The sequence below is a fragment of the Lepus europaeus genome, chromosome X, assembly GCF_033115175.1.
Source record: "Lepus europaeus isolate LE1 chromosome X, mLepTim1.pri, whole genome shotgun sequence".
In the NCBI taxonomy this organism is placed as follows: domain Eukaryota; kingdom Metazoa; phylum Chordata; class Mammalia; order Lagomorpha; family Leporidae; genus Lepus; species Lepus europaeus.
In genome coordinates this window covers 85,241,295-85,267,142 of record NC_084850.1, presented here as the reverse complement: position 1 = coordinate 85,267,142, position 25,848 = coordinate 85,241,295, and positions in this window count along the sequence as shown.

Here is a 25,848-nt window from a genome sequence, read left to right as displayed (position 1 = left end):
TTCATTTTATCTCATTTTCAGGCAATGACCTTTTCCCATCCTCATTGAAAAATTCTGAGAGCACTTTTCTATAAGGTACCTACCCTCCCTTTGTACAAGATACACAAGTACTTGTTGACTCATATAGCGTTAAAAGAGAAGGACACATTAATAGGGTTTTTTCTTCAGTCAGAATTTAGAAGCTTAAATATCTCATTGATGAGCTCTGAAGTTCCTTGGATTCAATGAGGATGCTATGATTAAGGTAGAATAGGCTTGGCTGCTAGAAACATTTCTCTTAGCTTCTGGCCCCAAGGAAGACACAGGCTGAGTCAGACAAGGCCAATCCCCGTTCGAGGACAGCAAGTTTGGACTATATGAAAGGCCCCCATTTTCAATAAACAAGCTACCCTAGGACTCTGAAGCACTTATCCAATACAAAGACTAGAAATTGGCTCAGAGTACTATTGTAACAGGTCTGCTGGCTCAGCTCCTACCCGCTTGCAACAGCAGCTGAAGGTAGATGAAGAGCAGCAGCGCCCTTATTTGACAGACTGATTTCAATACAGGAGAAAGCACCTAGTCAGGCTGAAAAGATTCGAGCTCCTCCCTGGCCTTTTTGATATTCTTCAATAGCTATTTGTATGAAGAAACTAATAGCACACCAATCAAACTTTCAGATGAGCTGGAAAAGAAGCTAGCACAACTGGATGACATTTGGTATTCAAAATAAGTCTGACAAGCAGGAATGATAGGCTAAATTTAACAAGCTGAAAAGGAGGAGACAAATTAAAGACTTGTACTAGGTCCTAAAATACAAAAGTTCAAGTATTAAATGGATGAACAGAACCAAGTTAAAAATCTTACTGACTCCAACTCTCAGCACAACATAAGAAAGCTGGGGCCCGCGCTGTGGTGCAGCGGGTTAACACCCTGGCCTGAAGCGCCTGCATCCCATATGGGTGCCGGTTCGAGACCCAGCTGCTCCACTTCTAATCTGGCTCTCTGCTGTGGCCTGGGAAAGCAGTAGAAAATGGCCCAAGTGCTTGGGCCCCTGCATCTGCGTGGGAGACCTGGAGGAAGCTCCTGGCTCCTGGCTTTGAATCGGTGCAGCTCTGGCTGTTGCGGTCAATTGGGAAGTGAATCATTGGATGAAAGACCTCTCTCTGTGTAACTCTGACTTTCAAATAAATAAATAAATCTTTAAAAAAATAAATAAAAAGCTAACTTAATCTCACACTACATAAGCAGTAGCATAGGGTTTAAAATGGAAAGTCAAGGACCCACTGCTCCCTACTGATCAGAACATGTATGTCAAATAGTACATTTCATTCTAGATGCCAATCTTTAAAGATATATTAATAAACAGAAGCATGAACAGAACAGAACAGAATAACCAGAATGATGAGTAGATCTCTTTTTAAAAAAAGATTTATTTATTTGAAAGGCAGAGTTACAGAGAGAGACCTTCCATCCATTAGTCCACTCCCCAAATGGTTGCAACAGCTGGAGCTAGGCCGATCTGAAGCCAGGAGCTTCTTCTCCATCTCCTATGTGGGTGCAGGGGCCAAGCACTTGGGCCATATTCCGCTGCTTTCCCAGGAGCATTAGCGGGGAGCTGGATTGAAAGAGGAGCAGTTGGGACTCAAACCAGTGCTGATATGGGATGCTGGCACTGCAGGTGAAGGCTTTACCCACTATGCCACAGCGTCAGCCCCATGAGTAGATATGAAAACTCTGTCGTGAACGTAATGGCAGTATGGGTTGGCATTGAGGTGTAGCAGGTAAAGCTGCCACCTGCAGTGCCGGCATCTTATACGGGTGTCGGTTCAAGTCCTGGCTACTTCGCTTCTGATCCAGCTCTCTGCCAATGGCCTGGAGAAAGCAGTGAAGGATGGCCCAAGTGCTTGAGCCCCTGCCACCCATGTGGGACACCCAGCTGAAACTCCTGGTTCCTGGCTTTGGCCTGACACAGCCCTGGCCGTTGCAGCCATCTGGGGAGTGAGACAGTGGCTGGAAGACCTCTGTCTCTCTCACTCTCTCTCTCTCAGTAACTCTGACTTTCAAACAAATAAATAGATATTTTTTAAAATGCCATCAGTTATTTAAAAAAGAAAATAATGGCAGTAAACAAATTGCCAATATTTAGCACACAGAAGACTTAGTAGATGAAACCAATTACCACTGTTTTCAAATATAAAGGGTTCTCAAGTATCACAGCTGCCCAAGAAAGGAAGAGGTTCTCTTTGGAGTGACTTCTTCCAATACTGAAGTGTTCAAGCCCAGAAAGATGTAAAATCACATGGTGGAGATAGTGAGAGAGACTCTAAAGCCTGAGAGAATTCCCAGGTCTCTCTGCTAGACAGGAAAGAAGGAAGGAAGGAAGGGAGGGAAGGAGGGAGGGAAGGAAAGAAGGAAGGAAGGGAAGGGAGGGAGGGAGGAACAAAGAAAAAGAGAGAAAGAGAGAGAGAGAGAGAAAGAAAGAAAGAAAGAAAGAAAGAAAGAGAGAGAGAGAGAGAAAAGAAAATGGTATGTCAGTGCAACGAATATATTCAACACCCAGATCTTGGTTTATAAATACATTGCTCTCTTAAGAGGACAAACACTCCTTGTAGCAATAGCTGATTCCAGGATTATGGCAGGGAAAATACAAGATGAGCCTGAAATGTTCTCTCAGAGAGCAAATAAATGCTAAAGAAACCAGTTGGCATGGGCTCCAACGGGCCAAATCCTAGACAATTTGCACAACAAAATGAATAATCACAGGAAAACATAACTCCTGCAAGAAATAAGAAATCGTGACTTCATCCTGATAATGAGGGAATCAATCAATACAAGAGGCAAAGGGAAAACTTCTTGATAGCAGAATGCCAGCTAAGAAATGTAGAACAAATCATGTATTCAGAAAAATCACCAGGGCAGGCATTTGGCACAGCAGTTAAGACACTGTTTGAGATACCCGTATTTCATATCAGAGTGTCTGGGTTTGAGTAACAGCTCCACTCCTGATTCCAATTTCCTGCTATTGTACACCCTGGGAGGCAGTGATGATGGCTCAAGTATTTGGGTTCATGTGAAAGACCCAGACTGAGTTCTGGCTCCTAGCATCCACCCAGCCCTGCCCTGGCTGCTGTAGGCATTTGGGGAATGAATTGGTAGATGGAAACAGTCTTCTTTATCTCTCTCCCCCCCCCTCCCTCCCTCCCTTTAAACAAAAACTTTAAATTTTTAAATCATTATTTTTCAAACATCATAGTAATAACTGATTCAAGCAAGAATTATCAACAAATATTAAAAACCACTAAGGGAGAGTTTGATGAAGACAATGACATTTGTATGGTTCCAAAGTATTCCCTTCACAAATTAAACAATTATCCATTTTAAACAAATCTTTATATATAGAGATATGCAGGGTACATTCCAGTCTTCTGCATGTGAATATCCAGTTTTCCTAGCACCATTTTTTTTAAAAAAAGATTTTTATTTATTTATTTGAAGGTAGAGTTACAGAGAGGCAGAGAGAGAGAGAGCGAGAGAGAGAGAGAGATCTTCCATCTGCTCATTGGAGCTATGCCAATCCGAAGCCAGGAGCCAGGAGCTTCTTCCAGGTCTTCCATGCGGGTTTAGGGGCTCAAGGACTTGGGCCATCTTCTACTGCTTTCCCAGGCCATAGCAGAGCTGGATCGGAAATGTAGCAGCCAGGTCTCGAACTGGCACCCACATGGGATGCTGGTACTGCAGGCTGCGGCTTTACCAGGTATGCCACAGCACCAGCCCCCCGGCACCATTTATTGAAGTGGCTGATCTTTCTTCGATGTATGTTTTTATGCCTTTGTCAAAAAAGAATTGGTTATAGATGTGTGGAATTATGTATGGAATCTCTTATGTTCCATGGTCCATGTACTGGTTTTTATACTAGTCCCACTGCTGTTTGGTTACTATAGCTCTGTTGTATGTCTGAAGATCAGATACTGTGCTGTCTCCAGCTTTTTTTCTTTTTGTTCAATATTGCTTTGGCTAGGAAGGATCTTTTGCACTTCCAAATGAACGTTAGGACTGTTTTTGTTCCATGAAGAAAGTCATTGATATTTTTATGGAGATTGGAATGCATTTTATTTTAAGGAGAGAATAAACGTAGTTCTGTAACTATGCATAGTTGTCAAACTATGCACAGGTAAGAATGTTCATCACAAGTGCAAAAACCTGCAAGCAATGGGGCCGGCACTGTGGCACAGCAGATAAAGCTGCCGCCCGCAGTACTGGCATCCCATATGGGCACTGGTTCGAGTCCCAGCTGCTCCACTTCCCATCCAGCTCACTTCAATGGCCTGGGAAAGCCACACAGGTGCAGGGGTCCAAGGACCTGGGCCATCCTCCACTGCCCTCCCAGGCCACAGCAGAGAGCTGAATCAGAAGTGGAGCAGCAGGGTCTGGAAGTGGAGCAGCTGGGTCTTGAACCGGCACCCATATGGGACACCAGCACTGCAGGCAGGACACATACCTGCAGTTATGACACAGCACCGGCCCTTAAATAAGATTCTTGATAGTGGTTACCTTAGAGTGATAGGATTGTAAAGGACCTATGTTCTTGAGGCTATAGGTTTATGCCATTAAGCAAACTTTTTATAATACATATCATTTATATAATAATATGAACACTTCTTAAATAAAATGGAGGGTATAGGAATCTGAAGAGGAATTACAAAGAGGCGAAGGCAATGGAAAGCTGGGACAATTCAAAATGACAGACAGAGGAAGAGATGGTGGAAGGTTCTATTTTCAGAGGTAGCATAATTCTGGGAAATGACAGAATCCAAGGTCAGGCTGAGCGGTTTTGTTGCAGGAGTGGGAAAGAACAGCCCTGTGACACATCTGTGCTGTGATGGGCTAGGATGTGGACAGCAGCCGTTTGGGTAGAGTGGAAAATGAGAGCCAGGTGCCCGAGTCCTCATAGACTACAAGGAAATAGCCAAGAAGTCAACAAGTAACTACATGGAATAAAAGGTAATGCTGCTGAAGGTATGAGCCTCAAAGGAGAGACTTTTAATCTGAAAGTTGAAAGCAATGGTCTGGACGCAGGAAAGATGAGTAAGAACAATGATAACTTCTCTTTTGAAACAAAAATTACAAAGACCAGTGCAGGCATCTGGCCTAGCCATTAAGATGCCCATATCCCCTATCACAGCACCTAGGTTCAATACCTGCCTCTAGCTCCTGACTCCAGCTTCCTGGTAATGAAAATCCTGGAAGGCAGTGGTTAGGTCTCAAGTAATTGGGCTCCTGTCACCCAGTGGGAGACCCAGATTGAGTTCCTAGCTCTGGCTGTGGCCCCCTCCCCCCTCCCCTCCATGCAGCAGAAGGGAGCTCTCCTGCTCTCTGTCTCTCAAATAAATAAATAAACAAATAAATACTTTTTTTAAAAATTACAACTATTAATAAGACTCCAGCATTGTTGAGGTATAAGAAAATGGGCACTTATGTATGGCTGGTAAGAATGTACATTTGAACATGCTTTCTAGATTAAAAAATATTGAGAGTATTTCTCAAAAAGTTTAATGTTAATACCATTGGGTTCAGAAGTTCCAATTCCATAAATCTATTCTACAAATACATTCATAGGCACACACACACACACACATATTCACTGAGCCATTTTTTGTAAAAGAAAAAAACTGGAAATAATCTAAATGTGCATCAGCAAGGAGACTGGTTAAACAACATATGTGAGGCTTTCACTCAAGAGCCACAGCAATAAAGAAAGCGCGCCCTTAGAGAGACACCAGATTTCAGTTAAAGCAAGCAAGTGGAGAAAAAATTCTTGGAGGAAATTTAGGGTAGAGTTTACCCAAGACGGACTCACTTTCCCAGAAAATACTGTGCAAATCCCTGGCAAGAGAGGCAGCAGCTGATGGATGACTGGGGGTAAGGGAAGATGTAGAAGAATAGGGACATAGGACAGAGAGGAGGAAGAGCAGTGGGAGGGAGGGCACGGTGGGAAGAATCATTATGTTCCTAAAGTTGTACTTATGAAATGCATGAAGTTTGTATTTCTTAAATAAAAAGTTCCAGCGGCGGCAGGGGGGGGGGGGGGGCGGGGGTGAGAAATCAAGGAAAAAAGAAGAAAAAGTCCAGATAGATTCTAGAAAGTATGAATAAAAACACAAAAGATCAAAAAAAGGCCTGGGGGCCGCCTGCAGTACCAGCATCCCATATGGGCGCCAGTTCAAGTCCCAGCTGCTCCACTTCCAATCCAGCTCTCTGCTATGGCCTGGGAAAGCAGTGGAAGATAGTCCCTGGGCCCCTGCACCTGCATGAGAGACCTGGAGGAAGCTCCTGGCTCCTGGCTTCGGCTCGGCCAGCTCCAGCCTTTGTGGCCAATTGGGGAGTGAACCAGCAGATGGAAGACCTCTCTCTCTCTCTCTCTCTCTCTCTCTCTCTCTCTCTCCATCAGCCTCTCTGTAACTCTGCCTTTCAAATAAAATAAATAAATCTTAAAAAAAAAAGGCTTGGAGGATAAACTTTCAAGTTAACTGACTTCTTCAGCTTAAAATGCCCTGCCCTTGCACATGAAAGTCCAGAAAACTCCAACTCATTCTCAAAGACTCGAGCCAAAAACACTCTTTTCCATGAAGGCTTCCTGATATTCTGTGGTGGCATTATAAAACCATTACTTGCAAGGCCCATAGCAATTTATACAACCACTGTTACAGGCTTTATACCTTCTAATTAGGGGGGCTTAACCTGAGGTTTGTGGCTAGGCATCAGTGAGAGTGGCCATGTAGCCCATGAAACTTTATGCAAAATTCTGTGTATATCTATGCATCTTTCTAGGGGTTGAAGTCTACAATTTTTAATCAGATTCTGGAACAATTTCTGTAGTGTAATTTGTGCATCAAACATTTACTAAGCAACCTACTATATGTCAGGCATTGCAAATATAGAGATAAAATAAAAATATTCCTACACTCAAAAAGTTTACAGATTTTAAAAAATGTTTACAGATGACAGAGAAGTAAGCACAAGATTAAAAAATAATATAAAAACAAAAGAAGCCTAAGTAAAAGGAGAAACATGCCATTAATGAAGTCCTAAATAGAGGTTAGGAAAATACAAGCATGTAAAAATATCCACTCTCCCCAAATTAAGTTGAAAATTCAATATAGTCTCAACTAAAATCTCAACAAGATTTTTGTGGAATTTATTAGCTGGTTTTAAAAATTCAGAAAAAATAAAAATGAACTAGATTAGCCAAGAAATGTTTGAAAACGACAAGAGATTTTTCTCAACCAAGTATCAAATGTTTGATAAAGATATAGATAGTAGTTTCAGAAATGTGATATTGGCATAGAAATAAGCATCAGTGAAGCAAAGCAGATGGCTTAAAAACAGAATTGTGTATAAGGTAATTTGTTACATGATAAAGGTGGTATTCCAAATCACTGGAGTGAGGGCCATCATTGTGGCGAAGCAGGTAAAGTTGCTGCCTGTGATGTCGGCATCCCATATGGGCAACAGTTCCTGTCCCAGCTACTCCACTGCTGATCCAGCTCCCTGATAATGTGCCTGGGAAAGCAGTGGAGGATGGCCCAAGTGCTTGGGCCCCTGCACCCATCTGGTAGAGCCCGAAGAAGATCCTGGCTTTGGTCTGTCCCAACCCCAGCCGTTGTGCCGCTTGAGGAGTGAACCAGAGGATGGAAGACTCCTCTCTCTTTCAGTCTCTGTCTCTGCCTCTTCCTCTCTCTGTAACTCTGCCTTTCAAATTAATAAAAATAAATATTTTTTTAAAAAAAGTAGATACATAGTGTTGAGACAATTAACTATTTGGAAAAATAGTTATAGTAGTATCTCACATAACTCATTGGCATTAACTTTTTAAGGATTTATTTATTTATTTGAAAAGCAGAGTTACGGAGAGGCAGAGACAGAGAGAGAGAGAGGTCTTCCATCTGCTGGTTCACTCCCTAGATGGCTGCAACAGCCAGAGCTGGGCCAATCCAAAGCCAGGGTCCGGGTGCTGCTTCTGGGTTTCCCACGTGGGTGCAAGGGCCCAAGGACTTGGGTCATCTTCTACTGCTTTCCCAGGTTGTAGCAGAGAGCTGGATTGGAAGTGGAACAACCGGGACTCGAACCAGTACCCACATGAGATGCAGGCGCTGCAGGCAGAGGCTTAAAATACTATGCAACAGCGCCAGCCCCACTAGTATAAATTTTAGCTTAAAGAATAAAACTTCAGGGGGCTGGCGCTATGGCATAGTGGGTAAAGCTGCTACCTACAGAGTTGGCATCCCATATGGGCGCCAGTTCAAGACCAGGCTGCTCCACTTTCAATCCAGCTCTCTGCTTTGGCCTTGGAAAGTAGTAGAAGATGGCCCAAGTACTTGGACCCCTGCACCTGCATGGGAGACCTGGAAGAAGCTTCTGGCTCCTGGCTCCTGCCTTCAGATCGGCACAGCTCCAGCCATTGTGGTTATTTGGGGAGTGAACCAGAGAATGGAAGACCTCTCTCTGCCTCTCCTTTTCTCTCTGTGTAACTGTGACTTTCAAGTAAAATAAATAAAATCTTTTTAAAAAAATAATTAAACTTTAAAAACCAACTCAGAAATAATCTTGTATTGGACAAGATTTCTCAAGTATGAAACCAAAAGCTTGAGCCATCGTGAAAAAATTGACAAACTGAGCTTCATCAAAATTATGAACTTGTGCACTTCAAAAGATACTGGTACGAGAATGGAAAGACAAGGCACAAACTGAGAGGAAATATTTACAAATCACTTACCTGACAAAAGAATATGTAAGAAATATGTAAGAATTCTCCAAACTCAATAATAAGAAAACAATCTAATTCTTAAGAACAGCAAAAAAAAAAAAAATCTGAATAGATCCTATACCAAAGAAGATATGTAGATGGAAAATAAGTACATTAGTCAGCAGGAAATGCAAATTAAAACCACAATGATTTACCCTTATATACCTATTAAAATTTTAAAAACTGGGGCCGGCACTGTGGTGCAGTGGGTTAAGGCCCTGGCCTGAAGCGCCGGCATCCCATATGGGTGCCGGTTTGAGTCCCAGCTGCTCCTCTTCCAATCCAGCTTTCTGCTATGGCCTGGGAAAGCAGTAGAAGATGGCCCAAGTCCTTGGGTACCTGCACCTCTGTGGGAAACCTAGAAGAAGCTCCTGGCTCCTGGCTCCTGGCTCCTGGCTTCGGATCAGCACAGCTCCGGCCATTGCAACCATCTGGGGAGTGGACCGGCAGATGGAGGACCTCTTTCTCTGTCTCCACTTCTCTCTGTAACTCTTTCAAATAAATAAAATAATTTTTTAAAAAAAATTAAAAAACTGACACTGCCGGAGTCGACACTGTGGCGTAACCTGTTAAAGCCCTGCCTGCAGTGCCGGCATCCCATATGCGCACCAGTTCGAGTCCCAGCTGCTCCACTTCTGATCCAGCTCTCTGCTATGGCCTGGGAAAGTAGTGGAAGATGGCCCAAGTCCTTGGGCCCCTGTACCCATATGAGAGACCTGGAAGAGGCTCCTGGTTCCTGGCTTCGGATCAGGTCAGCTCTGGCCATTGCTTGATGTCATTTGGGGAGTGAACCAGCAGATGGAAGAACTCTCTCTTTCTCTGGCTCTACCTCTCTCTGTAACTCTTTCAAATAAATAAAATATATCTTTAAAAAAACCTGACACTGCCAAGTGCTAGGAAAGTGGAAGTAACTGGAGCTCTCATGCATTGCTAGTGGGAATGCAAAGTGGGATAGCCACTTTGTAAAACAGTTTGCAGTTCCTTATAAAGTTAGATATATATTGACAATACAACTCAGTAGCACACTCCTAGGCACTCTACTGAGCAAAAGGAAAACCTGTATTCACATCAAAACCTGCTGCTCATGTTTCCAGTGGCTGTATTTTTAGTCACCAAAAGCTAGAAACAACCCAAATGTCTCTAACTGGAGAACATATAAAACAAACTGTAGTACATCCATGCAGTGAAATACTACTCAACAATACAAACAAGCTACTGATACATGCATCAACATGGATCAGTCTTAAGGGCATTATTACACTGACTGCAAAACATCCAGTCTTAAGGCTGACTTTGTGGTACAGCAGATTAAGCTGAGACATGCAATTGTGGCAGAGTCCAACTGCTCCACTTCTGATCCAGCTCCCTGTCTATGTGCCTGGGAAAGCAGTAGAAGATGACCCAAGTGCTTGGGCACCTGCCACCCACATGGGAGACCCAGGCTCCTGACTTGCGCTTGGCCTAGCCTCAGCCATTTCAGCCATTTGGGGTGTGACCTAGCAGATGGAAAATGTCTCTCTCTCTCTCTCCCTCTTTCTCTATAACTCTGCCTTTCAGATAAATAAATAAGTCTTTATTTTAAGAAAAGGTTATGTACTGTATGACTTCACTTAAATGACAAGTTCGAAAAGGCAAAACTACAGTAACAGAAAACAGTCAGTCATCACTGGGAAGTAGGTAGGAGGGATTGACCATAAAGAGGAATTGGGTAATTTTTAGGTGATGGGACTATTCAAGATCTTAATTATGATGGTTGTTATATGACTATTCATTTGTCAACACTTGCAGAAATGTCCACTTAGAAAGGGTGAGTTTTACTGTATGTAAATTATACCAAAATAAAAAAATGGGAAAAAAAAGCATAATCCCAGCACACACCCATGTATGTATGCCACCCTCCCCCACTTCCCCACACACTTAGAAATGGATGAGAACAAAGGGAGACACTCAAGGAAATTTTCAGCGATGATGGACATGCTCATTATCTTGATTGCAGTGATAGTTTCATGGGTGTGTACACAAGTCAAAACTCATCAAGTTATATACTTTAAGTATGTACAGTTTAGTGTACATCAATTATACCTCAAGAAATCTAGAGAGGGGCCGGCACTGTGGCTCACTTGATTAATCCTCCACCTGTGGCACCGGCATCCCATATGGGCCCGGATCTAATCCTGGATGCTCCTCTTCCAGTCCAGCTCTCTGCTGTGGCCCGGGAGGGCAGTGGAGGGTGGCCCAAGTCCTTGGGCCCTGCACCCACATGGGAGACCAGGAGAAGCACCTGGCTTCAGATCGGCATAGCTCTGGCCATAGTGGCCATCTAGGGGTTGAACCAAAGGAAGGAAGACCTTTCTCTCTGTCTCTCTCTCTCTCACTGTCTAACTCTATCAAGCAAAAAAAAAGAAATCTAGAAAAGGGGCAAGAAACAGCTGAGAAAATATAAGTGAATATGTTTAAAATCTTGGAGTGGGAACAGCCATCTTAAACTAGCCATAAAAATGCAAAAACCACAAAGGAAAAGATTTATATATCTGACTAAATTAAAATCTAAAGTTTCCATTCTAAAGATACCACAATAAATATAAAATAGGATAGGCTAAGGGAAAATATTTGCAACATATATAGAGAAAGGATAATTAATATCCAAAATATATAAAGAACTCCTATGAATCAATTAGATAAAGTAAACAATCCAATAGAAACCATGGGCAAAGATATAACAAATAATTAATAAAAGAAATATGAATAGTTAATAAACATATGAGAGGATACTGAAACTCACTAATAATCTGAGAACCATTCATTAAAAGGCACTATTTTTTTGTCTAACAGATTAGCAGAAGTTTTAAAGATTGATATTAAGTGTTGGCAGTGGTGTAAGGAAATAGGGAACTTCATATACTGTTAGAAGTATTCAGCCTTTATAGAGGTCAGTTTTGCACTGCCTCTCAAAATGTAAATGTGGGGATGGGTGTTTGTCACATTGGTTAAGACACCTCCTGGTATGCTTGTATCTCCCATCAAAGTGCCTGGGTTTGAGTCCCATCTCTGCTTCCAATTCCAGCTTCCTACTAACGTGTACCCTGGGAGGCAACAAGTGATGGCCCACTTGGGGGACCCAGTCTCAGTTCTGGGCTCCTGGCTTCAGCCTGGCCAAGCCTCTGCTGTTGCAGGCATTTGGGGACTGAATCAATGAATAAAAGATCTGGCTCTGTCTCTCTCTTTCAAATAAAGTGTAAAATATATGTAGCCTACCTTAGAGATGTACAGTAGCTACCTTAGAGACACACTTGCCTATGTCCACAAGAGTTGATGGCAGGAACCAGCGTCTAGCCTGGCAGTTAGGATGCTTGTGTGCCATATCAGAGTACCTATGTTTGATTCTCAGCTCCAGCTCCTGACTAATGCAGATTCTGGGAGGCAGCAGAGATGGCTCAAGTAACTGTGTCTGCTACACATGTGGGAGAACTGGATTTCATTCCCAGCTTTGGCCTTAGCCCAGCCCCAGCTATTGTGGGCATTTGGGGAGTGAACCAGCAGGCAGGAGCATGCATGCTCGCTTGCTCTCTCACTCTCACCCTCTGCCTCTCAAATTAATAAATAATTTTTTAAAAAGATTCATTATTTATTTGAAAGGCAGAGTTGGAGGGAGAGAGAGAGAGAGAATCTTCCATCTGGTTCACTCCCCAAATAGCCACAACAGCCTGGCTGAGCCAGGCTGAAGCCAGGATCCAGGAGCTTCTTCTGGGTCTCCCACGTGGGTGGCAGGGACCCAAGGACTTGGGCCTCCCTCCATTGCTTCCCTAGGTGCATTAGCAGGGAGCTCGATCAGATGTGGAACAGCCAGGACTTGAACTGGCTCCCATATTGGATTCTAGCATCGCAGGTGGTGGCTTAACCCGCTATGCCATGACACTGACCCCCAAAAAAATAATTTTTTTTTGACAGGCAGAGTGGATAGTGAGAGAGGGAGACAGAGAGGAAGGTCTTCCTTTTTGCCGCTGGTTCACCCTCCAATGGCCGCTGCGGCCGGCGCATCTCGCTGATCCGAAGCCAGGAGCCAGGTGCTTCCTCCTGGTTTCCCATGCGGGTGCAGGGCCCAAGGACTTGGGCCATCCTCCACTGCCTTCCCGGGCCACAGCAGAGAACTGGCCTGGAAGAGGGGCAGCCGGGATAGAATCCGGCGCCCCAACCGGGACTAGAACCCGGTGTGCTGGTGTCACAAGGTGGAGGATTAGCCTGTTAAGCCATGGCGCCAGCCAATTTTTAAAGAGTTAATGGTGTATACGTCCTCATGGGAGATCTGGCTGGAGATCACGCTCCAGGCTTCAGTCTTGCCCAGCCCCAGCCATTGCAGCCGTCTGGGGAGTGAACCAGTGGATAGAAGATATTCATATTCTCTCTCTCTCTCTCTCTCTCTCTCTCTCTCTCTGCCTTTCAAATAAATAAATCTGTTTTTAAAAAGTTAACAGCACTCGGTTGCCCCTCTTCCAGGCTAGCTCTCTGCTGTGGCCAGGGAGTGCAGTGGAGGATGGCCCAAATCCTTGGGCCCTGCACCCCATGGGAGACCAGGAGAAGCACCCAGCTCTTGCCTTCGGATCAGTGCGGTGCGCTGGCCGCAGCACACCAGCCACGGCGGCCATCGGAGGGTGAATCAACGGCAAAGGAAGACCTTTCTTTCTCTCTCTCTCTCTCTGTCCACTCTGCCTGTCAAAAAAAAAAAAAGACAAAAACCACATTTAATGCTTACTGAGCTGTCACTCAGAAATATGTAGGCACAAAAAAAAGTTAATGGCACAAAAGAATTTTTAAAACATAGAGACTATCTGAATTAGTACTTCTCAAAATATGGTATGGTAAAGGACCAGGGTTTTTTTTCCCTTGTACATTTCCAATCTGTCATGGACTGATACTTTTGTGGAGAAAAAAGCCAGGAACCTGGACGCAATCTGAGCCTCCTACTTGGGTGGCAGGGACCCAACTACTTGAACCATCATCTGTTGCCTCCAGGGTCTGCATTAGCATGAACCTGGTATCAAGAGTAGTGCCTGGAGACCAAGCAGGAGCTGAGTCACAGGCTGAACATGTACCTCTCAACCCCGACTTCAATGCATACGAACATTTATACTTAACCCCTCTGGGAGGTCAAGAATGAAATAATAGCTGCCCAGGTCCTTGCTCTGTGCTTTGCGATAAACACCTACTTTCTTTCACTAGCTTGTATCAGTCATTGGCTTGCTATATGTCTGGTGGAGCAGATCCAGTTTGTGGAGTGTCATAGCACTTGCCACATATTTCAATATGGGATTGTGGGTGATCCAAACCACAGCTTAACAGCTGTGCTGGGGCCGGCGCTATAGCATAGCAGGTAAAGCCTCCGCCTGCAGTACTGGCATCCCATATGGGTGCTGGTTTGAGACCCGGCTGTTCCACTTCTGTTCCAGCTCTCTGCTGTGGCCTGGGAAAGCAGTAGAAGATGGCCCAAGTCCTTGGATTCCTGCACCCATGTGGGAGACCCAGAAGAAGCTCCTGGCTCCTGGCTCCTGGCTTCGGATTGGCGCAGCTCTGGCCATTGCGGCCAACTGCGGAGTAAACTAGCGGACAGAAGACCTCTCTCTCTCTCTCTCTGCTTCTCCTTCTCTCTGTGTGTAATTCTGACTTTCAAAATAAATAAATAAATCTTTTTAAAAAATCAGCTGTGCCAAATGCTCACCCCTTTCTGTAAAACGTTTTAACTGTGTATCCTCAATTTCTGTACTTATCTCCATGTGAATGGATAATAGTTCATGACTGGCATCATTCTATGAAATGCAGTTTGAGTAACACAGTGCTAAATATTCACCAAAAGAAAAATGAAAATTACCATATATGACCCAGCAATTTAACATCCGGGTACATATCCGAAAGAATTGAAAGCAGGAACTTGAAGAAATATTTGTATTCTATACTCCTAGCAACGCTGTACACAATAGCTAAAAGGTAGAAACAACCCATGTGTCCTGGACAAAGAAATGGACAAACAAAAGGTATGTACACACACAGTGGAATATTACTCAGCCTTAAAAAACAAGGACATTGTGACACATGCTGTAAGACAGATGAGCTTGAAGGTTATTATGCTAAGGGAAATAAGCCAGTAACAAACCAACAAATACTGTACATACAACAAATTGTCCAATTCTACCTAAAAGACACACCTAAGAATAGTCAAATTCACAGAGGCAGAAAGTAGAATGGTGGCTGTTGTGGGCTGGGGAAGGGGTAATGGGGAGTTATTCTGAGTCTCAGATGGGGAAGACGAAAAAAGTTCTGGGGGCAGGCATTGGGCCTAGCACTGAGGTCGCTGGTTAAGACGCCGGCATCCCATTATCAGGAGACCTGCATTCAGATCTGGAAGCAGGACAGGGGATGCTCCCGTGCTCTCCTGTCCCAACGTGTTCTTCTCAACTTTGACGCTCTTGGCGGTACATACTCTTCAGATCAAAGCCAAAGGAATGTGTTTTCCTCCTTTTGCCTTTACCCAGCCCTCATCCCCACAGCCTCTATGTCCAGCAGGGGTGGAGAGAGAGCATTCCTTCCTATACAGTACGTGCGGGTGGGGGGAAGGGGTCTAAACTCCACGGAACCGCACTGGTCGGTCCCAGTGCTTTCTCCTCTTCTGCTTACTGCACTACCCTCTGCCTTAGACATTTGGAGGGGACACAGTGGAAGAAATAGTGATTGAAATGCTATTGGTGGGGCCAGCACTGTGGTGTAGCAGGTAAAGCTGCTGCCTACAATGCCAGCATCCCATATGGGCGCCAGTTCAAGACCTGGCTGCTCCACTTCCAATCCAGCTCCCTGATAATGTGCCTGAGAAGGCAGCAGAAGATGGCCCAAGTGCTTAGGCCTCTGCACTCTCTCTGCTGTGGCCTGGGAAAGCAGTAGAAGATGGCCCAAGTCCTTGGGCCCCTGCACCTGCATGGGAGACCCGGAGGAAGCTCCTGGCTCCTGGCTTAAGATCAGATTAGCACTAGCCCATTGCAGCCATTTGGTGAGTGAGCCAGCAGATGGGAGACATCTCCATCTCTCTGTAACTCTGCCTTTGAAATAAATAAAAATAAATATTTAAAAAAAAGAAATGCTATTGGCGAGGGCTTATAAAATTCATTCTTTACCCTGATCCTGGCATACAGCCCCACAGCTGCTGTGGCCTATAGTGTTGTTCATAGGAGTGTCCCCTGTGTCCGCTCCTGTCAGCCTGCCACCTTTTTTTAAATTTTTTAAAATTTAATTATTTACTTGAAAGGCAGAGTTATAGAGTGCAGAAGCAGAGAGAGAGAGAGAGAGAGAGAAGAGAAAGAGAGAGACAGAGGTCTTTCATCTGCGGTTTCACTCCCTAGGTAGCCACAATGGCCACAGCTGGGATGCTGGCACCACAGGCAGTGACTTTGCCCGCTACGCCACAGCGCTGGCCCCTCAGGCAGCCACCTTTAATACTCCACCATTATTGACCATGGCATCTTTGCCAGATTTGTCCCTCTGTGCGCTAGAGCAAAGCCAGTCACTGGAACTCAAACTCCATTCTAGCCTTGGGAAGAAGAAATGTGCAAAACAGAAAGGAGTGAAACATAGGACTTGGGCCTCCAGGCTCTCAGTCCAATTTCCCACAAGCCTTTACCCCTTGGCCTGGAGTCTGCATCTGCTGCCTGGCCTTCCCCTCTCTGCCTCCACTTTGGCTCTGAGCAGTAGCTCTGGGCTCTTCCCCTCCCTCCTCCTCTGAGGGAGGGGCCTTTCCTTTGGGATTGGCTTTCCCCAGTGAGACAAGGATGGAAATTCCACTCTTTTTTAAAAAGATTTATTTGAAAAGCAGATTTATTAAAGATTTATTTATTTATTTGAAGCAGAGTAACAGAGAGGTAAAGGCAGAAAGAGAGAGAGAGAGAGAGAAGAAAAGAGAAGACAAAGGAGGGGAGGGGAAGGGAGGGCAGGGCAGGGAAGGGAAGCGATCTTCCATCCGCTGGTTCACTCCCCAAATGGCCACAATGGCTGGAGCTGCGCCGATCTGGAGCCAGGAGCCAGGAGTTTCTTCTGGGTCTCCCGCACTGGCGCAGGGGCCCAAGCACTTGGGCCATCTTCCAGTGCTTTCCCAGGCCTTAGCAGAGAGCTGGATTGGAAGTGGAGCAGCCAGGTCTTGAACTGGCGCCCATATGGGATGGCAGCACTGCAGTTGGCGGTTTTACCTGCTATGCCACAGCACTGGCCCCTACTCTTGCGTCCAATCCTTCCCCATGACCCAAAACTTCCTCCCCACACAAATGTCTTTAAAAAAAAAAAACCTTCCTGAGACTTAAGCATTGTGCCCCACCCACTAACTGTCAGTTCTCCAAAAGTGAAGTAGAGCAGATAACCGGGCATCTTTGTGGAAGAGGTGTATGGAGTCAGAAGATAGCCACTTTCATGTCCTGCTCCGTACAAAGAGGAATAAAACCAACTTCTTTTTCTGAGAACAGACACACACATACACACATACACACACATACACACACACACAGAGAGAGAGAGAGAGAGAGAGAGAGAGAGAGAGAGAGAGAATCTGCATTCAATAGCCAGATAGCCAGCTTGGGCTCCTGATTCCAGATTCCAGTTTCTTGCTAATGCAGATCCTGGGAGATAGGAGTGATGGCTAGGTACTTGGGTCCCTGTCACCTTCATGGGTGACTTGTATTGAGTTCTGAGCTCCCAGCTTGGCCCAGCTCAGTCCCAGCCATTGCAGACATCTGGGGAGTAAACCAATGGATAGGAGCTCTCTTTCTCCTTCTGCCTCACAAAAAATAAAATTCAGGATATGGATGGTGGTGACAGCTGCATAACTATAAACATACTTAATGTCACTAAACTTACACTCAAAATGGTTAAAATGGCAAATTATGACATGCACTCACCATAATGTGCATGCTATATTTCAACCAAAAGTTAACAGATCAAATGCAGAAATAGATATAAGAATTCAGGTGTTTTCTACTAAGCTATTGATGTGAGTTGCAAAAAAAGGACTACAATTTTATTCGTATTTTTTGCTTTAGAAAAGTTATTTTTCATTTAAAATATTTAAGTGCAAAGGCCTTATTACTGGTGTATTTTTTAATGAATAGATTTTTAAAAAATGTCTCAGTTTTAACTTCTAATATGTTGAAAGTAATAAACATTAACCAACACAAACTTCTCTGAAGAATGTCAAGGGGTCCTGTGATCACACTTGTGAATCACTGCACTAGAGAAACTGACAAGAAATTATGTTCAGGAATGTTTACAGTATTATTGCTGGCAAAAGCAAAAAAAAAAAAAAAAAACTGGAAAAGTCCAGTAATCTATCAATAAGGACATGATGAAATAAATTATTTTATAGCGATACTCTAGCAGGTTGCCACTTTTTTTCTACATATTAAAATGTTTACAAAACACTAAATGTGGGTCCGGCGTCTGTTACCTCCCAGGCACATTAGTAGAGAACTGGATCAGAAGGTGAAGCTGTTACTTGATCTCAGGCCCTTCCATAGGGGATGCAGCCATTCCAAGCCACAACTTAGCCTGCTGTGCTACAGCAGCCGCCCCTGGACACCACTTCAATTATAACCTGAAGGTTTGGCGGTGGTTAGTCCATTTATACATTGTACTATTCAAGTTGGCTTTTAAAATATAAACTCTTTGTGACTAATTTAGCTTGTGTTTCTCTGCTACTCCCTGTCTATCACCCCTCATTTCTTTTATCTTTGTTTTCTGCCTTGCTTATACAGAACAATTGTTACTTATTTTATTTCTTCTTTTTTTCTCCTTTTTTGCCCTGTGTATTAGTCTACTCAGCCATGCTTCTTTTGTGGAAAATTTTATTTATTTGAGAGGCAGATTTAGAGAGAGAGATCATCCATCTGCTGGTTCACTCCCTAAATCGCTTCAAAGACCAGAGCTGGGCCAGGCTGAAGCCAGGAGCCAGGAGCTTCTTCTGGGTCTCCCACATGAGCACAAGAGCCCAAGGACTTCGGCCATCCTTTGCTACTTTCCCAGATGCATTAGCAGAGAGCTGGATGGGAAGTGGAGTGGCCAGGACTTGAACTGGCACCTGTATGGGATGCTGGTGCAGCAGGTGGTGGCTTAACTCGCTATGTCATGGCCCCTCTATCTGGGCTTTTATGGACAGAGAACTTGGCTCCTGGCTTTGCCTGGCCCAATCCCAGCTGTTGCAGGCATTTGGGGAGTGAACCGGAAGATGGAAAATCTCACTCTTTCACTATCTTGCTCTCTTGCTTTCTCGGCCTTTCAAATAAGTAAAAAAAATCAATAAATAAAACTCTAAAAACAAAACAAAACCCAACACCCCCTCAAAAAAAACCTCATTCCTTACAAGACAGGCAAACCAGGGGATTTTTTTTTATATCATATCACAAAAGGATTTTAAGTCACTGCAGGTTCCCTTTAATTGATGGTGGTTTTAAGTGTTTGTAGGGGCCAGTGTTGTGGTGCAGTGGGTTAAGCTGTTGCTCTAGACACTGGTATCTCATATCTGAGGGCCAGTTCGAGTTCTGGCTGCTCTGCTTCTGATCTAGCACCCTGCTAAGGAAAGCAGCAGAGGATGGCTCAAGCACTGCCACCCACGTGGGAGACCTGGATGGAATTCTGGGCTCCTGGCTTCGGCCTGGCCCAGTCCTGGCAGTTGCAGCTATTTGGGGAGTGAACTAGAGGATGAAAGCTACTCTCTCTGCCTTTCAAATAAATAAAAACATAAATTTTTTAAAAAGTTATAGGACACCAGTTACTTGATATAGGGAAGCTGAAGGTTGTTAAGTCAGCAACAGAAGTCACTGTGTACTTACATCCCATGTGGGATCTGTCCTTAATGTGTTGTCTAATGTGAAGTGATGCTATAACTAGTACTGAAACAGTATTTTTACACTTTGTGGTTCTGCGTGGGTACAAACTGATGAGATCTTTACTAATTATATACTGAATCGATCTTCTGTATATAAAGATAATTGGAAATGAAAAAAAAAAAACCTGGTGTTAAATTGGAAATGGCATAGAAAATTAATTATTTTTTTAAAAAAAATATTATGTAGGATCTCTGTCTTTAATGTGCTGTACACTCTTATTTAATGCTATAACTAGTACTCCAACAGTATTTTTTTTCACTTTGTGTTGCTATTTTGGGGGCAAACTGTTGAAATCGTTACCTAATATATACTAAACTGATCTTCTGTATATAAAGAGAATTGAAAATGAATCATGATGTGATTGGAAGGGGAGAGGGAGCGGGGGGGGGGGGAGGGTTGTGGGTGGGAGGGAAGTTTTGGGAGGGGGAAGCCATTGTAACCCATAAGCTGTACTTTGGAAATTTATATTCATTAAATAAAAGTTAAATTAAAAAAAATTTAAAAAAAGGCATTTGCCAATTAGGATAAAACAACAGTTCGTGGGGCCTATGCTGTGGCACAGTGGGTTAAAGCTCTAGCCTCCAGTGCCAGCATCCCATATAGGCTCCGGTTCTGGTCTTGGCTGCTCCACATCTGATCCAGCTCCCTGCTAATGTGCCTGGGAAAGCAGCGGAGGATGGACCAAGTGCTTGGGTCCCTGCATGACGTGGAAGATCTGGATGAAGTTCCTGGCTCCTGGCTTTGGATAGGCTCAGCTCTGGCCATTGCAGCCATTTGGGGAATGAACCAGCTGATGGAAGACCTCTTTGTCTCTCAAATAAATCTTTTTTAAAAAACCCAATAGTTCTTAACAATAAAATCCAGTTAGAGTCACAGAAATTTTATTCATATATTACTACCCAAGAAAATGTATTATTATGCTAATAATGATTTTTTGTGCTAATGGAGGCATATATACATGTTCATTTTGTTACGCAGTTTTTCCTGAAATTTAAATACAGATGTGTCTATTTTTCATAAGACAGAAAAATATATCATGATATGCCATCAGACTGAAGACTCCGGGAAATCTGAAATGAAGTAGAGAGAGTACTAGGCCTGGAATAGAAACCTAACTTCTGGAGCTGGCTATAGCTGCCTATAAGACCGAAGACCAATTGCTTCACCATTTTGGGGCTATTTTCTCAGCTATAAAGTAAGGGGACTTGACTAGATGATCTACAGGTATTTTTTTTTTTTTTGACAGGCAGAGTGGATAGTGAGAGAGAGAGACAGAGAGAAAGGTCTTCCTTTTTGCCGCTGGTTCACCCTCCAATGGCCGCTGCGGCCGGCGCATTGCGCTGATCCGAAGCCAGGAGCCAGGTGCTTCTCCTGGTCTCCCATAGGGTGCAGGGCCCATCTTCCACTGCCTTCCTGGGCCACAGCAGAGAGCTGGCCTGGAAGAGGGGCAACTGGGATAGGATCCAGCACCCCAACCGGGAGTAGAACCTGGTGTGCCGGCGCCGCAAGGCGGAGGATTAGCCTGTTAAGCTACGGCGCCGGCCATGACCTACAGGTATCTTAACGATCTAAATTTTAAGGTTTCTCACTTTTGCCAGGAAGCTGAATAAACCTCGGAGGTGATGCCAACAAAAAGGAGAAAGGCCAAGTTTTCCTGAATACAATGGAGTTTACTGTAATGTACTGAGTTTTCCAGAAATGAGCGATTCTTCACATATCCTGATTACTGTATGTTTACCCACATCCTTTTGTATCAAGTAAGAAGACTTCCACTGATACTTACTGTGGATTTGGTTTACGGTTGTCCCAGGTCTAGGTCTCCTAGATAAAACTTTTATTTATTTATTTTTAAGATCTATTTATTTATTTATTTATTTATTTGAAAGGCAGAGTTAGAGAGAGCGAGCGAGCGAGCGAGAGCGAGAGCGAGCGCTTCCATCTGCTGGTTTACTCCCCAAATGACCTCAATGGCTGGAGCTGAGCCAGCCTGTAACCAGGAGCCTCAGACTCATTTTGGGTCTCCCACATGGGTGGCAGGGGCCCGAGCACTTGGGCCATCCTCTCCATCCTCTGCTGCTTTCCCAGGCACATTAGCAGGGGACTGGCTGGATTGGAAGTAGAGCAGCTGGGACTCGAATTGGCACCCAACCCATTGTACCACAGCATTGGCCCCCTAGATGAAAATTTTAAATGAAATAGTCACACCATACCTATATGAAGTTACTCTTATTTGAAATACATAAATTATAACTTTGTTGATGGTTTTGATGATAAAAATGTTTTGTTAAAATATTGTGATTAAAAAAATCCAAAAGGAATTAGTGGAAATATTTCTCCTAAATTCCTGTCCCTACTCCCATTCTCCAAAAATAACTTTCAATTTGATGTGTGTCTCCCCAAGCCTTTTTCTGTGTGTATGTGTGTGTGTATATATTTAACACACATTTATGTAGGAATACCCACACATCAGTATATAGTTTTTAAAAATGAAATGGTCTATTATCTATTTTGCAACTTAAAATTTTCATTTTGCAGTGTATTGTGAACTTTTCCCATTAATACATGGAAATTGACCCCATTAAAAATAGCTGTGTAACAGTTCACAGTGCAATGCTTCATCTGCTAATGGAAATGTATCTCCAGTCATTCACCATTAGATATGACACTACATATAACCTTCCAGTATTTCTGCAGAACTGATTTTTTGGGAGAAGGAATTGCTGGACCCAAGGGTGTACACATTTTACATTTTGATGGGTATAGATAAACTGTCATCTTAAAGAGTACAGTTTAGCCTCCCACTAACAGCAAATAAGAATTTGTTTCCCCTGGGGCTAGTGCTGTGACCTAGCACATTCGACCTTCACATGTGACACTGATATCCTGTATGGGCACCAGTTTGAGATCTGGCTGTTCCACTTCTGATCCAGCTCCCTGCTAATGCTCCGGGGAAAGCAGCAGAGGACGGCCCAAGTCCTTGGGCTCCTGTACCTCTGTGGGAGACCTGGAAGAAGCTCCTGGCTCCTGGCTTCAGCCTGGCTGAGCCTTGGCCATTGTGCCCATTTGGGGAGTGAACCAGCAGATGTAAGATTTCTCTCTCTCTCCTCTCTTTAACTCTGCCTTTCAAATAAATAAAAAAATAATAAAATCTTTAAATTTTTTTTGTTTTCTCACCATAAATGGGGAAATTATTGCTTCCCCATGAAAAGTTTCTTTGCAAATAATGGTTTAAATATAATCATCCAATTGCTTATATCTGGTATTTCCTAGGTTTAATTAGCCTTTTCTGGCACATGTAGCTGTAATGGTATCACTGAGAGAGAATTCTCCATCCGATGGTTCACTCCCCAAATGGCCAAAACAGCCAAGGCTGGACCAGGCTGAAGCCAAGAGCCAGAAACCTTTTGTGGGTCTCCCACCTGGATGCAGAGGTCCAAGCACTTGGGCCATCTTCTGCTGCTTTCTCAGGCGCATCAACAGGGATCTGGATGAAATGCAACATCTGGGACTCAAACAGGCTCCCATATGGGATGCCAACCCTTAGCGGCTTAACCTACTACCCCACAGCACAGGCCCCAAGGCATCATAAAAAAAAAGATTTTGGGGCTGGCATCGTGGTGCAGTAGGTTAATCCTCCGGCTGCTGTGCTGGCATCCCATATGGTCGCCAGTTCGAGTCCCGGCTGCTCCTCTTCCAATCCAGCTCTCTGCTATGGCCTTGGAAAGCCAGAGAAGATGGCCCAATTGCTTGGGCCACTGCACCCGCGTGGAAGATCTTTTTAAAAAGATTTTATTTATTTGAGAGGTAGAGTTACAGAGAAAGGGAAGCTACAGAGAGGGAAGTCTCCATCCGCTGATTCACTCCCCAAATGGCTGCAGCGACTGGAGCTGGGCCATTTTATTTATTTTTTAATTTTTAATTTTTTTAATTTTTTGACAGGCAGAGTGGACAGTGAGAGAGAGAGAGAGAGAGAGAGAGAGAGAGAGGTCTTCCTTTTCCGTTGGCTCACCCCCCAATGGCCGCTGTGACCAGCGCGCTGTGGCCAGCGCACCACGCTGATCCGAAGCCGGGAGCCAGGTGCCTTTCCTGGTCTCCCATGCAGGTGCAGGACCCAAGGACTTGGGCCACCCTCCACTGCACTTCCGGACTACAGTAGAGAGCTGGACAGGAAGAGGAGCAACCGGGACAGAATCCGGTGCCCCGACCAGGACTAGAACCCAGTGTGCCGGCGCCGCAGGCGGAGGATTAGCCTAATGAGCCTTTTAAAGCCAGGAGCCATGGGGCCGGTGCTGTGGCGCAGCGTACCAAAGAGGAGGTCCAAAGCTGGAAAATGGTGGCTCAAGAAGCAAAGTAACATTTCCCGAAGTATCCAAAAAGGTTTGCCCTAAGGTCAGTTGAAAAAGCACTGGTTGTATGGGGTCAGTGCTATGGTACAGCGGGTTAACGCCCTGGCCTGAAGCGCCAGCATCCCATTTGGGCACCGGTTCGAGTCCCGGCTGCTCCACTTCCGATCCAGCTCTCTGCTATGGCCTGGGAGTGCAGTGGAAGATGGCCCAGGTCCTTGAGCGCCTGCACTCATGTGAGAGATCCGGAAGAAGCTCCTGGCTCCTGGCTTCGGATCTGTGCAGCTCCGGCTGTTGTGGCCATCTGGGGAGTGAACCATCGGATGGAAGACCTCTCTCTTTGTCTCTACCTCTCTCTGTAACTCCATCTTTCAAATAAATAAAATAAATCTTTTTAAAAAAAATAATAAAGCCAGGAGCCAGGTCTCCAACGCAGGTGCAGGGGCCCATTCCGAAGCCAGGAGCTTCTTCCGGGTCTCCCACGCGGGTGCAGGGGCCCAAGGACTTGGGCCATCTTCCACTGCACTCCCAGGCCATAACAGATTGCTGGATTGGAAGTGGAGCAGCCGGGTCTTGAACTGGTGCCCAGATGGTATGCCGGCGCTTCACCCAGGGCGTTAACCCGCTGCGCCACAGCACCGACCCCATACAACCAGTGCTTTTTCAACTGACCTTAGGGCAAACCTTTTTGGATACTTCGGGAAGTGTTACTTTGCTTCTTGAGCCACCATTTTCCAGCTTTGGACCTCCTCTTTGGTATTTCTTCTAGATCCAACCTTATTTTCTATGCACGGACTAAAGTAGGCTGGGCACTTATCAAGATGTTCATTGAACAGGAAACTGAATTACCCAGCTTCAGATCTCCTGGTTGGCTGTATGCTTGTTAGTCATAAATGAGCAAGCATTGATTGGCCATACACAATGGGAAACACAGACCCTCTCCTGATTGGCCTCTTAACCAGGGGTGGGCTATTAAGAATTCTGCTGGTTGGCTGGTGGAAGACGTTAGGACGTCGTGCTGCTTTGTAAAGTGAGACGTGCATTGGGATTGGTCGTGGGTTTCTTCCGGAATCCTGTTGCAGATTAAGTAAAGGCGCGTTTGCTCTGTCCCCTTGTATGCTTCGGTATCTCAGAGTGTGCCACAGCGAAGCCAGTATGCCTGTCTGCCCCTTAGAAAGCTCCCGTTTGGGGCTGCAGGTCTCTCCACCAATGCTAGTCCGGAGCTCTTCCTCTTTCCATGGTCACCGAGGTTGTGGGTCTGTCCCAAAGTGGGAATTGCGGGCATCAAGACCAAGTTCATCTCAGTGAGCGTCACAGTGGGACTCGAACATCACAACCCGATTCACCGATTCACCGCAGAACACGAATGGCTGCTGTCCTTTGCATGAAGTGCTGAGAACCGAGGAGGAAAGTTCTGTGGTCTATGTGGGCAGCAGCATCTCAGCCAGCTACCATGTAGGTCAGTCATCTGATTTTACCGCTCCTTGCTAGACTCATACGTTCAGGAACCATTGGCCCTCACTTTCTGGACCGGAAATGCCGGTGGGCTTGACCTCGCTGCTTTTCTCTTTCCTAATGATTTTAAATCACACCGATATATTCCTCTTGTAAAAAAAACAGATCCAAACATGACACAGATGGGTTTAAAGTCTACCCACAACCACAGTCTTATTTCCCCTTCTCCAAAGCACTTTGAACAATTTGCTGTGTAGCTTCCTAGACTTCCTTATTTCTTTTTCTATTTACTGTATAAAATACCTTGTGTCATGTTTTTATTTCTATAAAAGCTATACCATACTTTACATATCCTACA